Source organism: Symsagittifera roscoffensis, chromosome 7, assembly GCF_963678635.1.
Source record: "Symsagittifera roscoffensis chromosome 7, txSymRosc1.1, whole genome shotgun sequence".
NCBI lineage: Eukaryota > Metazoa > Xenacoelomorpha > Acoela > Convolutidae > Symsagittifera > Symsagittifera roscoffensis.
The window spans coordinates 20287539-20305541 of NC_087068.1; the positions used below are offsets into that span (position 1 = coordinate 20287539).

Genomic DNA, 18003 nt, shown 5'->3' on the forward strand with positions numbered 1-18003 from the left:
TCACCAATTAACATTTTTAGCTTTGTTACACTCAAAAATGAGATCCTCGATTTTCTAGGATGGCCCTACTACATCTTAGAAAAATTGACTATTTTATACGCAATGTTTAACTTTATTGGATTTCTTTTCTCACTTTTAAAAGGAATCTACAACACATGTGCTATACACACACAAGTAAACAGACAAGCAAGCGTAGCACGCATACTCTTTGCAGGATTTTTTGGAATCTTTTCTACATCTATAAACAAAATTCTTTTAGACGCACAAATAAAAGAATATAACACAAAAATAGCAACACGACAAAATACATACGACGAAGAACATAACAATGTAGACATAACGCCAACGGCACCACAATTACCACCCCTACCAAATAACCATCCACTATCCCTAGTCCCACGAAATTTTCGAAATTTAGCCATCACACATAATCCAAATTTTCGACTCACCACATCACAAAGTCCCATCCAACATATAATGACACACCAGTCACAAGATGATAATACTTATGAACAAATTATTGAACAACCCCATACCACCGCTTTTCAGTCTCAAAATAATCATTTTTTTAGCCCACGATGAGCCGCCAACTTGGATCACTACACCGATCAAATTCCCACCCAACCAATCTTACCTCTCCAATCCCAATAATACCACTTTTTGCTTTTCCGCCACCCGATTTTCCATCTAGTAATGTAACATCAGGCATGAATTCCGACACTAATTCACACATCTCAGTTTTATATTCCATCTCACAACTCAATAACCCGAATATTGAAACCCCCGATGAATTTGCCGACTCAGAACCATCCCCATCAAATCATTTTCATAATTCTTCTAATTTTTCTCAACCCCCTTTTCAACCCATATTATCCAATAACCCTGACCCAATCACTTCCACACCCTCTTATGCTTCCCAAGTTACCCCAACCTACTCCTCACTTCATTCTGACCAATCATCTCATTCTCCAGACACCCCCCGAATCTCCCCAGAGCTAGATAATTTTATTACCCTTCAACAACAACCCTACCACCTCCATACCCCAACAATAAACCAAATCTCCTCCACAATCAATTCATCCAACCCCCCTACCCCTACACCCTCTTCAAATTATACTGAATCATTAGCACCATCATCCACATCAACTGAATCTTCACACAATACTAATAGAGCTTACCGCACTTTTAAAAGAAAGTTCCCCAACCATCCTTTCCCAGCAAAACCAGGAACAGCCCGTGAATACATCAACCACCCCAAGCATACTAACACAAAAGAATTTTTAGCCATCACCTTACCCTCATTCCCACAATACACCTTAAACACCCCCCACGACACTAACGAAACACGCAACTTTGTAGATGAATACGTTTTAATGCCCACTCTCTCTTGGACCTCATATTATCATTTTACTAACCCTCTTTGCTTACCTTTATCTAACACTCACATCGATATAGAGCGAAATACGGACATGCTATATCGACTCACTACACCACTAACCGCTAGACAATTTACTTACGTTGGATATAAAAAATCACTAAAAACACACACTGCACCTAGAGCTAACGAATATACACTCGAATACTATGATCACAACATCATCAGAGCTAACCAAGATCAATTCTTAGACGACGATCGCTTCGCTAATCCACAAATTACCGAGAAATTTTTCATCAAGACACCATATATATTTACACTAAACATCTTCGACCGAAAGTTTGATCACATTATTTCAGAAGCACTAACAGACACACAAGCATACGAAAGTTTTAAAGAACGCTTCCAAATATTTTCACTAACCTTTCATTTCCTTGCACCACACGAAAGAGATTTACACTGCTCACACGATATTATGTTGCGCACTAAACAAACCCACACATATAGTTATTATCGCTTCATCCAAAATCACTTTGACCTACACACACCCTCTAGACAACCACACCATCGTTTTCAATTCATTAATTCCAAATACACTTCACCATTTTTCCTAAATTTCACATATTGTATTAAAGACACTAACCTTCATGGTATTCTTCGCAATTATGATCCCATAACCCAAATGTACATCTTCTGTCCCATCACCAAGACCTTCAACGCCGAAGAATCCCGACCCTTCCTTATCCCGCACGAGTTTGTACAACCTATAGAAATCCCAATTTTAGAATTCATCCACAACACTAAATTCAATCACAAATTATATAATCTAATCCAAAACACACCTTATGAGTTTGCAGTTGGCACTGAAGAACTAACCACTATTAAGGCACTTCAATTGCTTTGGCTACTGCTTCAGACTAAAAATATCATCCGCATCTTAGCTAAACTACTAACAACTTCAGAACTAATTCACGACATCTTCCCCCACGGTTTTTTCCCCGACGACTAACAGGTAAGTATGAATTAAATGAATATTACTAACTAATTAAAATATTAAAAAACTCACCATAATTTATCCATGTTTTCCTTAGATTTTTAGCCTTCATCCGACGATCACCTACAAAAACCACAAAAAACAAATAAAGATCGCAAATTTCATCAAACAGATTTCAACAATTCTATTAATCTCTTACACTTATAAATTTATAAATTTAATACCAATGCAGTAAATTCATTTCTAAAATTTTCCCCACAAGCAGTAAATCTAATTATGATGAAAATTTGTAACTTAAAATTCCCCCATAACTAGCAGTAAATTTACAAATTCTATGCAGTAAATTAATAAAATGCAAATGCAGTACTAACCTTTTGATATTCTCATTTATTCGCACAGAAATTCTATCCACACTCGCACAGCTCGCCCACGAAGAATTGTTTAAAATAATGAATTTCAGTTTCAAGTTTTCACACTCAACAACTCTAACAATATAATAACATGTTTCAAACTTTCCTTTAACCCGGTTGGAAAGGAATCATATACTAAACAAAACTAACCAACGCAGCTTACTAAATACCACAAATCATAGAATAACAGCATGACTAAGAAAAGGAAACCAACGGTACCCAAACCGGATTAACCCAGTTTAAAACTGGATAATTTATTCTTTTGAAGACTATTATAAAGTCTAAGAAAGAAATAATAAAACACAAAAAAGTCGAAAGACAAACCCATACCACGAACAATTTGCTTTTTGGAAAAAGGACATAACCAACAAGACATAAGAAAAACCACAACAAACCCAACATAAAACGTTGTCACATAACAGGACCCCTCACAAAAACCGCATGAAATCATACTCCCACTCCTGGCCTAACCCACCAGGAAGGACGTCCTGAGCATGCTCTATAGCCGGCCTAACCCACCGCGCTACATCCACGCTTTGTGACCACACCTCTATTTTTAATAAGAGCTACTCAAGTGTGAGTAACTCTTCAAAATAACCGAACTAAAACAAAAAGCTTTTGTGAAAACAACTAACTAAAATCATAATTAAAAAATATTAAACTAATAAATGTTTTATAAAATGTAAATTACATTATGCAATACATAGATCAGAATACAACACCAAGGACGAACATCTAAAGACAAAACGACCCCACTACACTCGAGAGAGAATGACCAACCACAATCGATATGCCACTCACAATCACAACTCAAAGGATTTAGAGTACGACTTGACTTCGCAGAAAAGGACTTCATTGAACTAGACCAATGACCACCTCGATGTTCAAGTATACGTACAGATCCGAGTAACCAGGCATCCCCTCCACGCACAATCTCCACGCCATTCCCAAATTAGATCAGACACAAAAGAAGTTCTCCACGCAGAACAGAAAAACCTGACATAGCAAACCATTCTGAAATCAGATTTGAGTTTGTTGCAAAGACTTAGTCGTTGTCACTAGAAGACACAACGTCTTATGTCTCTAACTCCAGCTTCCTGGAACTTCTTTAACAAAGAAGAAACAGAAGAAATAAGATGTTCGCCAAACACCAACGTCCATCATCCATCCTTTGAATTGCAGAAGAACTATTCTAAAAAACTCTGTAAAACCCGGATGGGTGGAACCTGATCTAGACTACATTTTATGATTGGATAATTTAGATATTTTACCAATGTAAAGTATTTAATATTAACCAATCATGATCCATCTAACTAACAACCCACTTATTTGTAAGTGCTGAAGTTACTTGTAATTTCAGCACCAGAGAGATTTGAATTTAACTTAGAAATTAGTTGGACTCTCCCGAGCACTTCAGCAGCCGCAATAAACCAGTATACCCTAGATCTATTGAGCCTAGCAGAGACTAGTTAAACAACCTGAGACTAGATAGTATAAGAGTAAGATTAGGATCGGTATTAGACTAAGAAGTTGCACGAATCTATCCGGCCGAAAATAAGATAGCGTGACGAGCAGACGGTGTACCCTATCCGAAATTACTCTATGAGTTAACCAACTCGGTCCTAACTCATACCTCTCCCGCTTACACAGCTCCGATTATCATAGATGTCCAAATTATTCCCTTGTACCCCACACAAGCTGCCATTTCCCCCAAAAACCCTTACATTGCTTACCCCGCAACCCTGTGGTTTCGGTCGCTGGATGCCGCGAAGTTCCTCAACCGCGGAGATAAAAACCCAATCCGACGAAAGTGAGCTAACAATGAACAAAGGACTTAGCAATACAACTAGAATACACGGTGCATTTGAAGCCGCAAACTGAAAAAGACAATACAGAGGCGAAGCGAAGCATATCACAAATTATGCAAATAAATTAGCTAACAAAATGAGACGGAATTAACTAAATCGAAGAAATTAAAAAACAAAAAAAGTATTACTTCAGACTACATAACAAATTTCGAGTAAAATTAAAACTCCTGAAACGAAGAAAATATTGATGCTGTGACAAAAAATCCATGCTTAGGACAGCAAGCCTACAAAAAATAAGTGGAGAAAGGATAGTCCAATTCAAGTACAATAAAAAAAACCATTTCCACACATCGAAAAAAATTCCGGTCTGACTTAAAACCTAGACACTATGCTCCGAAGGCGCGAGCTTTACCTCTAGTTCAAGTGAGAAGGACCTGAAAAATTTGAATGTTCCATAATACAGCAAGGTCAATTTCATATAGATCTTAAAAAAACTGCCCCTCGGGAACCGAACCCCGAAATTTGCTAACGTTCCGCAAAAGCAAAGTGTACAATATTCATATATAAAGTTTGAAAACGAAAACAAGGTACGACATGTTACCGATCCAAAGTCACTTGTTCCTGCAAGTGAAAAAAGACTGCTCCTACAACTGCAAAGCCTCGAATACTCAGACCGCCCTGAGCCTGGATGATTTTATACAGCGTGCGTTAATTATACCACATTGTCAATTTTCAAAGGGTAACTATAAGCTCGTTAATTATACCGAAATGACATTTTTCTTTTAATTTTGAGCTCAGAACATCTCCAGCTTTCAGATGATATTATAAATTCCCGTCAAAATGGCCATTTAAGAAGACAACACTGGGCTGAAAACAACTTGTCTGAAATATTCTGTCACTTTTATCGAAAGTCTATACAATTACATTTCAACTCCGGATAAGATCAAGAAAATGTGCTGTGAGTTAAAACGGAATACATTTTCACAAAAAATCGAGAAACTGAGCGTGGTTATGAGCCAAAAATAAATTCAAACAAGGATAGCCGATTACTGTGCAAATAGCACAGAATGATCCGACCATAATCTTTAGAAAACTACGGTTTAGAAAGTTTTTTTTTCCAAATTAGAGTAGTTTTTTTCTGCTAGGTGTGCTAAAAGGATCTGACGTAAAAAAAATAGGTTAGGCATATTTAGCAATCAGAGTAATATAGGCAAATTGGTCAAAAATTTTTGACGAAAAATGACTAAAAAACTAAATGCTCCAAAAACTAGTTATACTAAAATTAAATTTTAAGGACTTGAATTAGACATATTTCAGCTTGTAAGCCTGCTCGCTTTCTTCATTCGCTCGAATTAAGACGAAAAATCAAAAACTCAAACCGGTTTTTGGAAATTTTTAAATTTGGTTCGAATCGCGACTGAAAGAGCTTTAATATGATATATCACTCAACCCAGTACGATCATTATTTGTGGAGGAAAACCTGATTTTGCGTGAAAAACAAAAAGCAAAAAACACGAATACAAATTTTCCTAATATTCCTCCCCATTTTCAATGGTCGGAACAAAAAGTAGCAACTAAAAGATCAATTCTAACTTTTTGTGACACAATTTTAAAATTTTAAACAGGCAAAGTTGCACTTCCCAATTAGCAAAAGCTAAAAATGCAGTTTTGAACATATATAAAAAAAGTTATGTTAGCGAATGAGCTTTGAAATGAAAAAGATTGGTGGCTTCAGGATTTGAAAAAACTCAAGAATCTGACTTAGTGTTTCTTAAATTGCTTGATACTAACAGTAATAAGCAGTTAGCAATGAGTGTTTTGTTGAAGCGATCCGATTTAATTGTTTTCTAAACTTGCTTAACAGTAACAGTACAAACCAGTTAGCATGGAATGCGTTTCGTTAAAGCGGATAAAGCACATGCCATCAAATCGCCTGCAAGCATCTGAGCAGTAAACAGAAAGAAAATTAGGCACATAATTTGAGCACGTTTTCTTGAGAAAAATTCATTAAAAAGTTAGATCAAACTCTAAGGTTCCATTTTTGGCCGATCTAATTTTTTCAATACCTTCAACGCCCGATAGCTTGCACTAAAATATTTTAACGTCCTAAACTTTTTCCAGCTAAAAATTTAAATACATTATAGCAATACAGAATTAGAGAATTTTTGGTTAAATAATATTGCTCTGTTGTTGAAATATTGCCCGAAAAACTAATTTTCAAAGTTGCTGCAGTTTTCAAAGAAAGTTTTGAAAAATTCACTTTTTTCTCTTAGTCGACAAAACTTTCGAACCAATTTTACGAAATTTACACTTCAGGCTTCAGTTCCTCTTGGGCAATTTCATACGCTCCTATTTAATCACTCATGCTTTCCCTTTAGAAACCATGCATAGGAGATGAAAATTAGTCACTATTTATAACTAAAATCAGAAATTATTTACTTTATAACTAAAAATAACAGTAATTATTTAACATTCAACTTTCGAAAAACAACTTTTTTGTTAATTAACAACAAAATTTGTTCCAATGTAGAGATGACGGGATTATTCGGAATTGAATAGCGACCAGATACACTTGCTCACTGACACTGGTTCACATAGTAAATACTAAATATAGCTGTTAACATTTTAATTACAAGTTTCTAGATGAATTAAATTACAGTATCTTTAAATTCAAAAACAATAAATACATATGACAAAGCATAATAAATTAAAACATGAGATGGCACAAATGATAGTTGACAGCTCGAACTGCTATGAAGCATAATCTAATAAATCGTTTCCCAATTGAAGTTTTTATTGTTGCCTCGACCACTTTAAAGAGCAAAAAAAAAACTGATTTTATACCTGGACATACTTTATACTCTACTGTTTGCGAGACGATATAAAAGTTTCCAAAACTCCGAAAATGTACTGTTTCAAAACCATTCCGGTTTCTCAACCAAAATAGGTGTTGGCCGCTAAAGCAGGTGATATTCCTACCCCTTCTTCTTTCCATTGCATTCTTGAGGCCATTTTTTTTGGAAAAAAAAACCACTGGAACGGTAGCGTAGCTACGGTAAGGTACCTGGACATGATGGCAAAATTTGCCATAAGTATTTATATGAGAAGAACACAAACGGATGCACTATTTTTCCAGGGTCCTACGTATTCGGATTGGGCTAACAAGGTGAGTTTTTATTGTTGTTTGTTATATATCGTTTTATGTTATCTTTATAAATTGATTGTCAGTGTTGCTGTATTCACATAGGGGTACAGTTTATGTTTATGTAAAGTTTCATGTTTATGTAAAGTTATGTTTATGTAAAGTTGGTAATGATGTGCTTGAATGTCGGGCCACCGGTCTTTCTCTAATCACTGTTCTTTCTAGACGTCGGGAATGGCAGAGGACGTGTTGGAATGATGCATGACGATCAGGAGCACCACCAAAGTAATCAGAGCATGGCGAGCAGTATTCAGGACGGTCGGATGGGTGATTCAGGAGGCTCTGGGTGAACACAAATCATCCACCGGATCGAGCAAATACATGGTAATGGCAAAAAAACGTGAGCAAAACTTAACCGAACTTAGAATTCCCTGGCAAACGAGTCCTGGCAAGCGTGTGCGGTAGAGGCATGAGGTTGTGGGTTGACAGTGGCTCCCCAGTAACCATCTTTAGCTTGCTAGAACTGAAACGAGCCATGGGCAAAGCAAATATCCATCTGATTACACGGAAGGATGAATTCTTGGACTAAAATATTAAAAGATTCCATATACTCGGCAAAGCAGAGGTAATCATCGAACTAAATAGTTGGGCCACGCAGCAGAAGATCTCGGTCATCGCAGGAAATCATCAATCGATCCTGGGGCGCGACTTGATGGGATCCTTGGGTTTGGAGTTGTTCCAGAGGGATCGAGTGATGACAGTGGCAGATGGAAACCCAAGTGCCGAGGGAGGAGCATGTACTGGACGAGTGGCAGTCATATTTCTGCAAGTTGTTCCCAAAAATATTTTCCAGAGCAAGGCGCACACGCAATGCCAAGGCACGGGCAGATTTCTTTGACATTAAAACAGGTGCAACAAAAGGGCCGTAGAAAGCCCATTAGTCTACAGTATAGGCGAAAAAATCGCAGAAAGAAAAGACGGGAAGTCTGTTATACAACGCTGAATTTTCTGTACGCGTACGGGGAAGTAGCGCTGGAATTGAACACGAGCGACCATTTCAATTTCTCGTTAGTTGAGGGAAAATCCACCGAGACTCACTGCTTTAAGAACGGTTTTAACGGACTTACGATGCCCGCCGATATTCAAGAGCGATGGACGCTCTCATTAAGAAACTACCGCAGGCAAATGCATTTATAGACGATATACTAATCGTCTCGATGGGAACCAAGATTGAACTTATTGCATTGGCAGAGAAAATGCGACGTAGCAAACGCGTCGCTAAAACTCCGAAAATGCCAATTTGCGAAATCAAGCTGCCAATGGCTAGGTAACCAAATAAGCAGTACCGGAATTACGCCACTAATACGAAAAACAAAAGCTATAGACGAACTAAAAGCGCCGCGCAATAGAAATCAATTAAAATCACCAATGGGATCGCTACACAGTTAACATCAATTCCCGCTAAGTCTTGCGGAAATAAGCGCTCCCCTGAGGCCACTACCGAGCCAGAATAAAGAATTCTCTTGCACAAAAGAGTGCGAAGCGGCGTTTGACTCCCTTAAGCGATTGGTAGCCAGTGTAACTGAGCTCAAACATTTCGACATACATTGAGAAACGCGTATTGTATGCGACGCCAGCCACGACGGACTGGGTGCAAGGCTGGAACAGCAGAGCTGGGAGGGATTGCAACCAATTCAATCGCTTCAAGATACCTAAATTTAGCCAAACAAAAGTATTCAACAAAGGAGTTTGAACTGCCATCTGTTGTAGGGGCTACAGAACATTATCGAAATTACATTTACGGACGATTTTTTACAATCATTTCAGGTCATAAAGCATTACTAACGTCATTGAATTTATCGCCAAAAGGTATCAACATTTTTCAGCAGGTTAACCTGATGGTACGATATATTATTAACTTAGGACTTGAAAACAGAGCACAGCCAAGGTTCAAAAATGGGGATGGTAGTCTATTTAGCACGTACCCTTCAACCGATGCGCCCCCTACAAGCCATTACGATTCTACATTTACCGTTGCTAAAAATAACATGATAAATCAATCATTAAATCCGCCAAGGACGATAGATAAAGAAAAGAAACACCGATGGGAAGAAAGATTTCCGACAGACACTTGCCACAACCGAACAGCGGAGGTCGTAAAAACATGCACTTACGTTTAGGCCTATGGCAACACTCAATTCGATGAATATGCAAATACATCCAGTAAAAAAAGCAAACCGGCCAAGGGCGTAATGTCATCCGAGCGAATTTCAGCCAATCGCAAGAGGGATACTTGCATATTGCGTAATGTATGCATGAGGCGAAAGCGGAAAATCAGACTTCGTCCTCAAGGATTGCAAGCCAGTTGCTCACTCTTTTCTCAATACAACAATCAGAATATCAGTTCAAACAATAGTAACACATCCATGCAATCAGGAAACGTAAATCTTAGTGTGATTTTGAACACTTAGCTCAAGTAGCTCCGATTTGGACGTAGAGATGATCCCGCAAGAAAAACTGCCCCAGCAAGCTACTTCCTCCAAGAAACTGAACACGCTAATCTCATTCCCTTCGAAGTTTCCTGGCCTTTCGTAACCCTCATCAATACTGAAAAACGGATCTACTCAGTAATACCAACAGACAGTAAGGTGGTGTGGCGGATGGAACACCCGAAATTCTCTCCCTCAAGGTGGTGGAAGCGAACACAGAAAAGTACACCATGCTTAAGATCATACGCGACGCAATACGGGACAAGAATCCGAAGGAGATAATTACGGACCTGGGCCAATACTACGGACAAAACCGAAGGCTATGCCCAAGGCGCTGGCGACCCCGATCATGAACCGAATGTTCTACTATGACCATGACCGCGACAAGATGTATGCCGCCTCGAAGGACATTTGGATTCCCATGATGCACAGGAACTTTGCAGCGACGGCCAAGCAATGCAAACATTGCCTGGAAACAGTTGAAAATCTAAAACCTGACATGGCCAAGGGTGGCATAGGAGAAATATATGTGCAAAAGGAGCCCAACGAATTAGTCCAGTTGGACTTCTGGCGTCAGTAAATAACGTAAAAGGCAGGAAAAAATACGCCCTAGTAGCGGTAGATGTATTTTCTCAATGGCCGTCGGCCTACGTTTGCTCTAGCAATAGTTCGAAAAGTGTCTTGAAGTTTCTTAAAAAGTATATCTCTTGGAGAAGGCATCCCAAAAAACTCCACATGGATTAGGCCTCCGGGTTCTTCTCAAATAGGAAAGAAAACTTCTGAGAAGAAAACATAGAATTACTAAAATCGCCGGTTCGAGACCATAGGGCTACCGGAAGGGTGCTGAGAACCATTGGCTCGCTTAAAAACTCTTTATGGCAAATCTAAAAGAACGTACCGAGCAAAAGTTAAACCTCTTATACTCAGAGCACTAAGCGCGTTAAGATTCGTCCCGTACAGTAAATCAACACCATTCCATTCGAATCACATCCTTAAAGATGAGCGATTACGTTGTTGCGAAACAAAGCAAAAAGAACATGTCTGAAAAACCTAAAGTGGAACTGAGTAATTAATCAAAATCTGTCTTCTTTAGACGAAGCGAGCGGTAGAGCCAACGGGGACCCTTTCAGAATGGAGGACTGGGATAAACGAAGCAATCAGACGATGGCCACAAAACCGACGAGGTCCCAGAAGCTGTATGAGTTGGCACTAGGCGAGAAGGACATCGAGCTGCATCACCCAAAGGCACCTCCAGAATTGCGACACCGGACACCCAAGCCGGAAACGGAGGCCTATGCCGTGTACCAACAAACCTGAGTTACCGAACCTCAAGACCCAGCCAGGTATAAATAAACTTCACCAAAAAATTGAGAAAATCGAGCCGCACACCGTGAAAAAAAAACAGGGTTAATTGTTACAAAAAACGCGTTGTCGCGTTTAGATACGAGCCGGAACCGGAGGCGGTAAGAGTTGCAAGCCAATCAACAAGTACGACGTAGAAACAGGCTTACCGATTGGCTTACCAAGGAGAGCGAGAGAAGAGCGCGAGCAGAAACAGCAGCCACTCCGAGGAACACGGCATCGGAGAAGCATCAAAAAAGAAGTGCCAATCCAGCGACGAAGATTCCGACGAAACAGCGGACGAATCAGACACACTAACGGCAAGGGCGGAAAGTAGGGCGAAAGCAACGCCAACGGCACTGGAGACCAGACCACGCAAAACCGAGGGAAAACAAGAGGAAACGGATACAGCGAACCCGGAGGTCGCTTTACTGAGAGGAGAGTTGAAGTGATTACTTTATAGTACTTAAGACAGCTACTATAGCGAGGAATATAATAATTCGTTCTACGGAGATTCTGATTGTTGGCCTTTATATATACGCTCTGCGCCTCCAGAGTTCCGTCTTCCAGTATTTCATTTTCGTCGTAGAGAAGAGAGTTAAGAACTTCAGTTAGTAGAACACCTACCTGTCGCTGGCGGTCCTTCCTTAGTAAAATGTAGTTCAACCTAACGGGGGAGTTCGTTTTTTCCGATTCAGTTTGGTTTCTTGAAAACTGCTATGTGGATGTGGTACCCGCACAAAAAAGATGCTATTTCCGGTGCGCTCCCAGAGATGCCATTACAGTTTAACTTCAGAATATCCAGGGAGTTAGTTGACTGTGAGAGTTGATTTGATTGGTTACTGGCGTGAGTTGTTGCAGATATTTGAACCGTATCAGTGTCGGTGTTTGGAATCTAGGGGTTGTTAGTTGCAGGGGGCAGAGTAGTTAAAGAGGGGATAGAAGTTGGTCGGGAACTAGTGGCGCAATTGGTTACTGGGAGGAGCAATATATAATTTGCTGTGCAGTTTGAACAGTAAAAATTTCTGTGATGTTGTTTCAGTGTGGTAAGACCACTGCATTTCAAATGAATCCATCCTCAAACGTGGCACCAAGCGCTTGCTTGGGAACGTAGGATTTTGTGATTGCACGTGGAGCAGGTATAAGGTCCGGGGTTGGGGTTAATGAAGGCGCTAAGGAGGAGTATAAGGATTAAAAGACGGAGCAACCAAGTCGTCTTAGGAAGCTCTGTAACCAAAAATCCAGTCAGAGCATGCTTTTCTCCCTCCCCTGTTGTGGAGGGTAGAATAAGTGCCAATTGCGGCTTTTTTCAGAGCCGTCGGGTCAACCACTGAAAGGCAGCACTTCTGGACCCTGGTTGGTTGAATGGCTGAATGATTATATAGATGAATGACTGGAATAATATTGCCAGATGGCTGCTTGGATGAGTGGTTGAAAAGATCGCTAGATGGATGAAAAAATAGATGCTTAGATGAATGGATTGATGGCTACAGATAATAGTCGTATCTTGAAGCATAACTAGCGCGGAACGCACCTCCGGTGGTTCTAATTTTTAAACCTCGTAAGAAACGCATATATCGAAAAATAATTATGCATCCTTTGAGTGTACTCTGACTGCGCCCAATTACAGGGTTGGTAATTTCAAATTTTGGTTTTTTGTATTCAAGTTTTTCTTTATTCAAGCACTTCATTTGGAGGCAAGATTTGCAGCTCTTGAGAGTAAACCATTAAAAACTTCATATCTTGAAAGCCTCGAAGATTTATGCAGTAATAGTTGGACACAAGATTCGCCCTGAGAATATCATAACAACCCCCAACTACAGGGCTAAAAGTTTCAAATCACAAAATCGTCATATCAACAAAAAATCGACATATCTCAAAATCTGAAAGAATTCGAGCAGTCACATTTGGAGGCAAAGTTGCAACCTCTGGGAGTACCCTGACAGAACCTCAGTTTAGAGATGAGAACTTCAAAATTTTTGAAATTTTAACTTTTGGGGACAATTTTTTTAATGACCTACCAAACTTCATATCTCAGAAACTAAAAGCTTTTCAGCAGTCGCTTTTGGACGCAAAATGTGCATTTTATAACTCCTGAGAGTACCTTCACATAACATAACTAGAAGGTTGGGAATTTCAAATCGTTCGAATTTTTCAAAATCTAGATTTTCTGAAAACTTGAAAATAAATCATAAAACACGTCATGTCTCAAAAATTACGGATTTGAGCAGTCAAATTCGGAGGCAAAATTCGGAATCCCGGGGAGTACCCTGACGGAGCCTCACTATAGAGATGAGAAATTCAAATTTATGAAAGTTTTTAAATTGGAACATTTAAAAAAAATGACCTAAATAACGTCACATCTCGGAAAATAAGAGCATTTGAGCTGTCGCATTTAGATACAAAATTTGCAAATTATAACTGCTCAGAGTACCCTCACATAACCTAACTACAAGATTGGGAATTTCAATCGTTTGAAATTTTCAAAATCTAAGTTTTTTGAAAATTGGTAAAGAAATCACAAAACCCGCCATATCTCAATAATTACAGATTTGAGCAGTCTAATTTGGAGGCAAAATTCGCATTCCCTGGGAGTAACCTGACGGAGCCTCACTATTGAGATCAGAAGTTCAAATTCATAAAAAATTTTAAGATGGAACATTAAAAAAAATGCCATAACAAACGTCACATCTCAGAAAATAAGAGCATCTGAGCAGTCGCATTTGAACGCAAAATTTGCAACTTAGAGCTGCTGAAAGTAGCCTCACAGATCTCAAGTACAAGGCTAGGAATTACCCAATACCTAATTACAGCAATAGAAATTTCAAATTCTTAGAAACTTTCAAATTTACGTTTTCTAAAATTTTTTTTTTGAAAAAACCATAAAAAACATCATTTCTCAAAACCTGCAAAAACTTGATGAGTAAAAGTTGGAAATAAGATTCACAACCCCTGAGACTACTATAGCAGCCCCCAATTACAGGGTTAGGAATTTCAAATTTTAAAAAACTTTCATTTAGTTTTCTGAAAATTTTTTGAAAAAAAAATGTCATTTCTCGAACACTAAAAAGATTTGAGCAGTCTCAGTTGGCGGCAAAATTTGCAACCACTGGGAGTCCCCTTACAAAGCCTCACTATAGAGATGAGAACTTTAACTTTTGTGAAACTTTTTATATCTGAGTACTTTGAACATTTTTTTTCAAATGACCTAAAAAACGTCACCTATTGGAAACTAAGAGTATTTGAACAGTCGCTTTTAGGCGCAAAATTTGCAACTTAGAACTCCTGAAAGTACCCTCACAGAGCCCAACTACAACGATGGGAGAAGCAAATCTTATGAATTTTTCAAAACATAAGTTTTCTGAATACTAAAAAAAGAAATCATAAAACACGTCAAATCTCGAAAACAACAAGGTCAAAGTTGGAGGCGAAACTCGCAAAATCTGGTAGTACCCTGACAAATTTTCACTAAAGAGATGAGAACTTCAAACTTTGTGAAATTTTTTATCTTTAAGTTCTTTGAACATTAAAAAAATGACCTAACAAACGTCACATCTCGAAAACTAAGAGCATTTAAGCATTCGCATTTTGACGCTAAACTTGCAAATTACAACTCCTGAGAGTACCCTCACAGAGCCCAACTACAAGGTTGGGAATTTCAAATCCCTTGATTTTGTTTAAAATATAAAGTTTCTGAAAATTTGAAAATAAATCATAAAACACGTCATATCTCGAAAATTACAAGGGTTTCAGCAGTCATATTTGGAGGCAAGAATCGCAATTCTTTGAGAGTACTGACTGCACCCCACTAACGGGTTGGAAAATTAAAAGTTTGTGAATTACTTTAATTTGATTTTTCTGAAAATCAAAAAATCTCGTGAACTTAAAGGGTTAGGGCATTCATATATGACAGCCCTGACAGCGTCCCACTATTGGGTTGCCGATTTTAAACTCGGTGAAATATACACTGAATTGAAAAAAAACATATCCATTGCAATATGCGATATAGCTTAAGCGTACGAGAATTGTTTTGTTAAACATGCACAAACAATACGTTGAAAAAAGCTTAAGCATGGCGAGGTAGTGTAGCCCGCATTTAAATATATAAATTTAAAAAAAAAACTTGATACAACAGTCTTCTAGTAAATTGCGCGGCTGTAATTTTAGTTTCCATTTTTTCCCATTCCGGCTCGGATGGTTTGAGTTTTAGCTTTTCAAAGTTCCAACTGTGTACTGGCTTTGTTCATTAAATGTCAATTGGCTGTTTGGATGTCTCAAACTCGATTCGGTAGACAAGTCAAAACCCTTTGATGCGTTCTGATATCAAAGCCATTGAGGGCCGATTAAGACAGGTTTTATTAGCAAATGATTAAGGAGGCGTTAATGATAATTTTGTTTTTTATGTACTCACTGAGCTTGAAAGCGTGTCTCTCTACAGAGAACACGTTCTAACCGTAAAGAAGACGGTGTCCTATCTGAGGCTATAGTATATGCAAATGCATGATGGCCAAGGGATAAAATAGATTGGTGTCTAATTGATTTCTCCATGGCCTGTGTGAACACTGGAATCGATGACGAGCCGGGAATTCAATTTCCGAACTGAAGATGAGCCAAACGGAGGGGAAATTGACGGCAAAAATGAAAATGAACTGCCCTGTCTTATTTAACAAGCCTTAATCCGCCAGAATTTGGTTTTCAAATTGAAAAGGAAGATACTGCGGCGGTATGAAGTTTCTGAACTTAAGGTTGCAAATTTTTTAAAAAGGTATGAAACTCATATAGAAAATCAATTAAATTTTACTAAATTAAGGAGAGAGAAGCCTTGAAGGAAGTTCTGTGCCGATGCCGGCAAATTATGTGCATGAAGCGTTACCACAGCCAAGGGTTCTAATATTGTTGTTTTGAGAATTATCAGCAAGTTGAATGTGCATCTATGATGCAAACTCTCGAAAAACTGGTTGAAGTTGTTGAGAAATACGACAGGAATGTCACAAAGGGTGCCGGACATCAAGCCGACGGGACTTCAAGCCGAAACGTATAATGAGGGACTTCAAGCCGAACATTTTGTCAAAAACTTGAGAAATATGATTAGTTTGAAAACTGTTTCGAAAAATTTCTCAATTTCATCGGCTTGCATAACAAATTATTGGCTTTTTCATAATTTTTGCGCCTCTAATTGATGTTTAGGAAAATTAAAAATTATAACATAGTTAATGGGCTTTTTCATGTGTATAATTTATGCATTTCAAAATCCGGCTGATCTAAAAATCTTATGCCCCTCTTAAAAGGTGCGTTGTTATTAAGAACGCTTATGGTGAACTATACTTGCCTAATTTTTGAAAAATAACCTTTTTATTGATAAAAAATTAGTGTTTTTAGGTGCTTCTAATGTTTAAATTTCGGCTTGAAGTCCCTTCGGCTTCAAGTCCCGTCGGCTTGTTGTCCTAGACCCTGTCACAAAATGTTCAATAGACATGTAGATGAAACAATTCATATTCAAAAATCGATGCAAATTTTAGTCTCATGCACTAACCATTCAACCACGGATGCCTAAAAAACCCAAAAACTAACCACCAATAATGCAGCTACATATAAAAATTGAAGTAATTACAAGAGCCTGTTAGGTTAAAAGATGCTTAAAACGTTGCTGATTAGACTGTGGTGGGTAGTTTTCGAGAAAAGTCAATAAGTTTCAAAAAACAGTCTAATATTCGACTTTTCTGAAAGTCATAAACTTTTGGTTAAAAAAAATGGGGCTTAATCGCTTATGCAGAAGAAATTCCCACAACCTTTTCTACCTATTGAAAAAAAAATCTCAGATTTGGGAGGGTACTTTTCGAGAAAAGTCAAAAAGTTCGAAAAAACGGTCAAAAATCGAAAATTTGACTTTCAAGGGTCATATTTTTTTTGTAAAACAATTTAGTCGTAATTGTTTATGTAGCGGAGTTTCTCACAACCCATTCTACTCATTGAAACCAAAACCTGAGACTTGAGAGGGTAGTTTTTGAGAAAATCAAAAAATTTCAAAAAACGGTCAAAAAATCGTAAATTTGACTTTTCTGAATCATAACTTTTTGTGAGAAAAAAATTGAGCGTAACCGCTAATGCAGGGGAGCTACCCACAAACCGTCCGTTCGATTGAAACTAAAACCCTCAGATTTTGGAGGATACTTTTTAAGAAAAGTCAAAAAAACTTGAAAAAACGGTTAAAAAACCAAAAAGTCGACTTTCTGAGGGCCATAATTTGTTGTGTAAAAAAAATTTGGGCGTAGCCGCTTATGTCCACAACCTGTTATATCCGTTCAAGCCAAAACCTGAGATTTGGACGAGTAGTTTTCGAGGGAAATGCGAAAAACCCAAAAATTTGGTCAAAAGTTCACCCCACACACATTTTCGAAGGCTGTAGAAAATGGGGTAAGGTAAAAAGAGACTAGGTTAGTATGC

The 18003-nt window shown here is 38.3% G+C and overlaps 1 protein-coding gene across 2 annotated transcripts in view; it reads left to right on the forward strand.

The window, feature by feature from the left end:
• LOC134851834 (protein scribble homolog) overlaps positions 1–18003 on the forward strand; it is a 363789-nt gene that overhangs the window by 224753 nt on the left and 121033 nt on the right. The window lies entirely within an intron of this gene.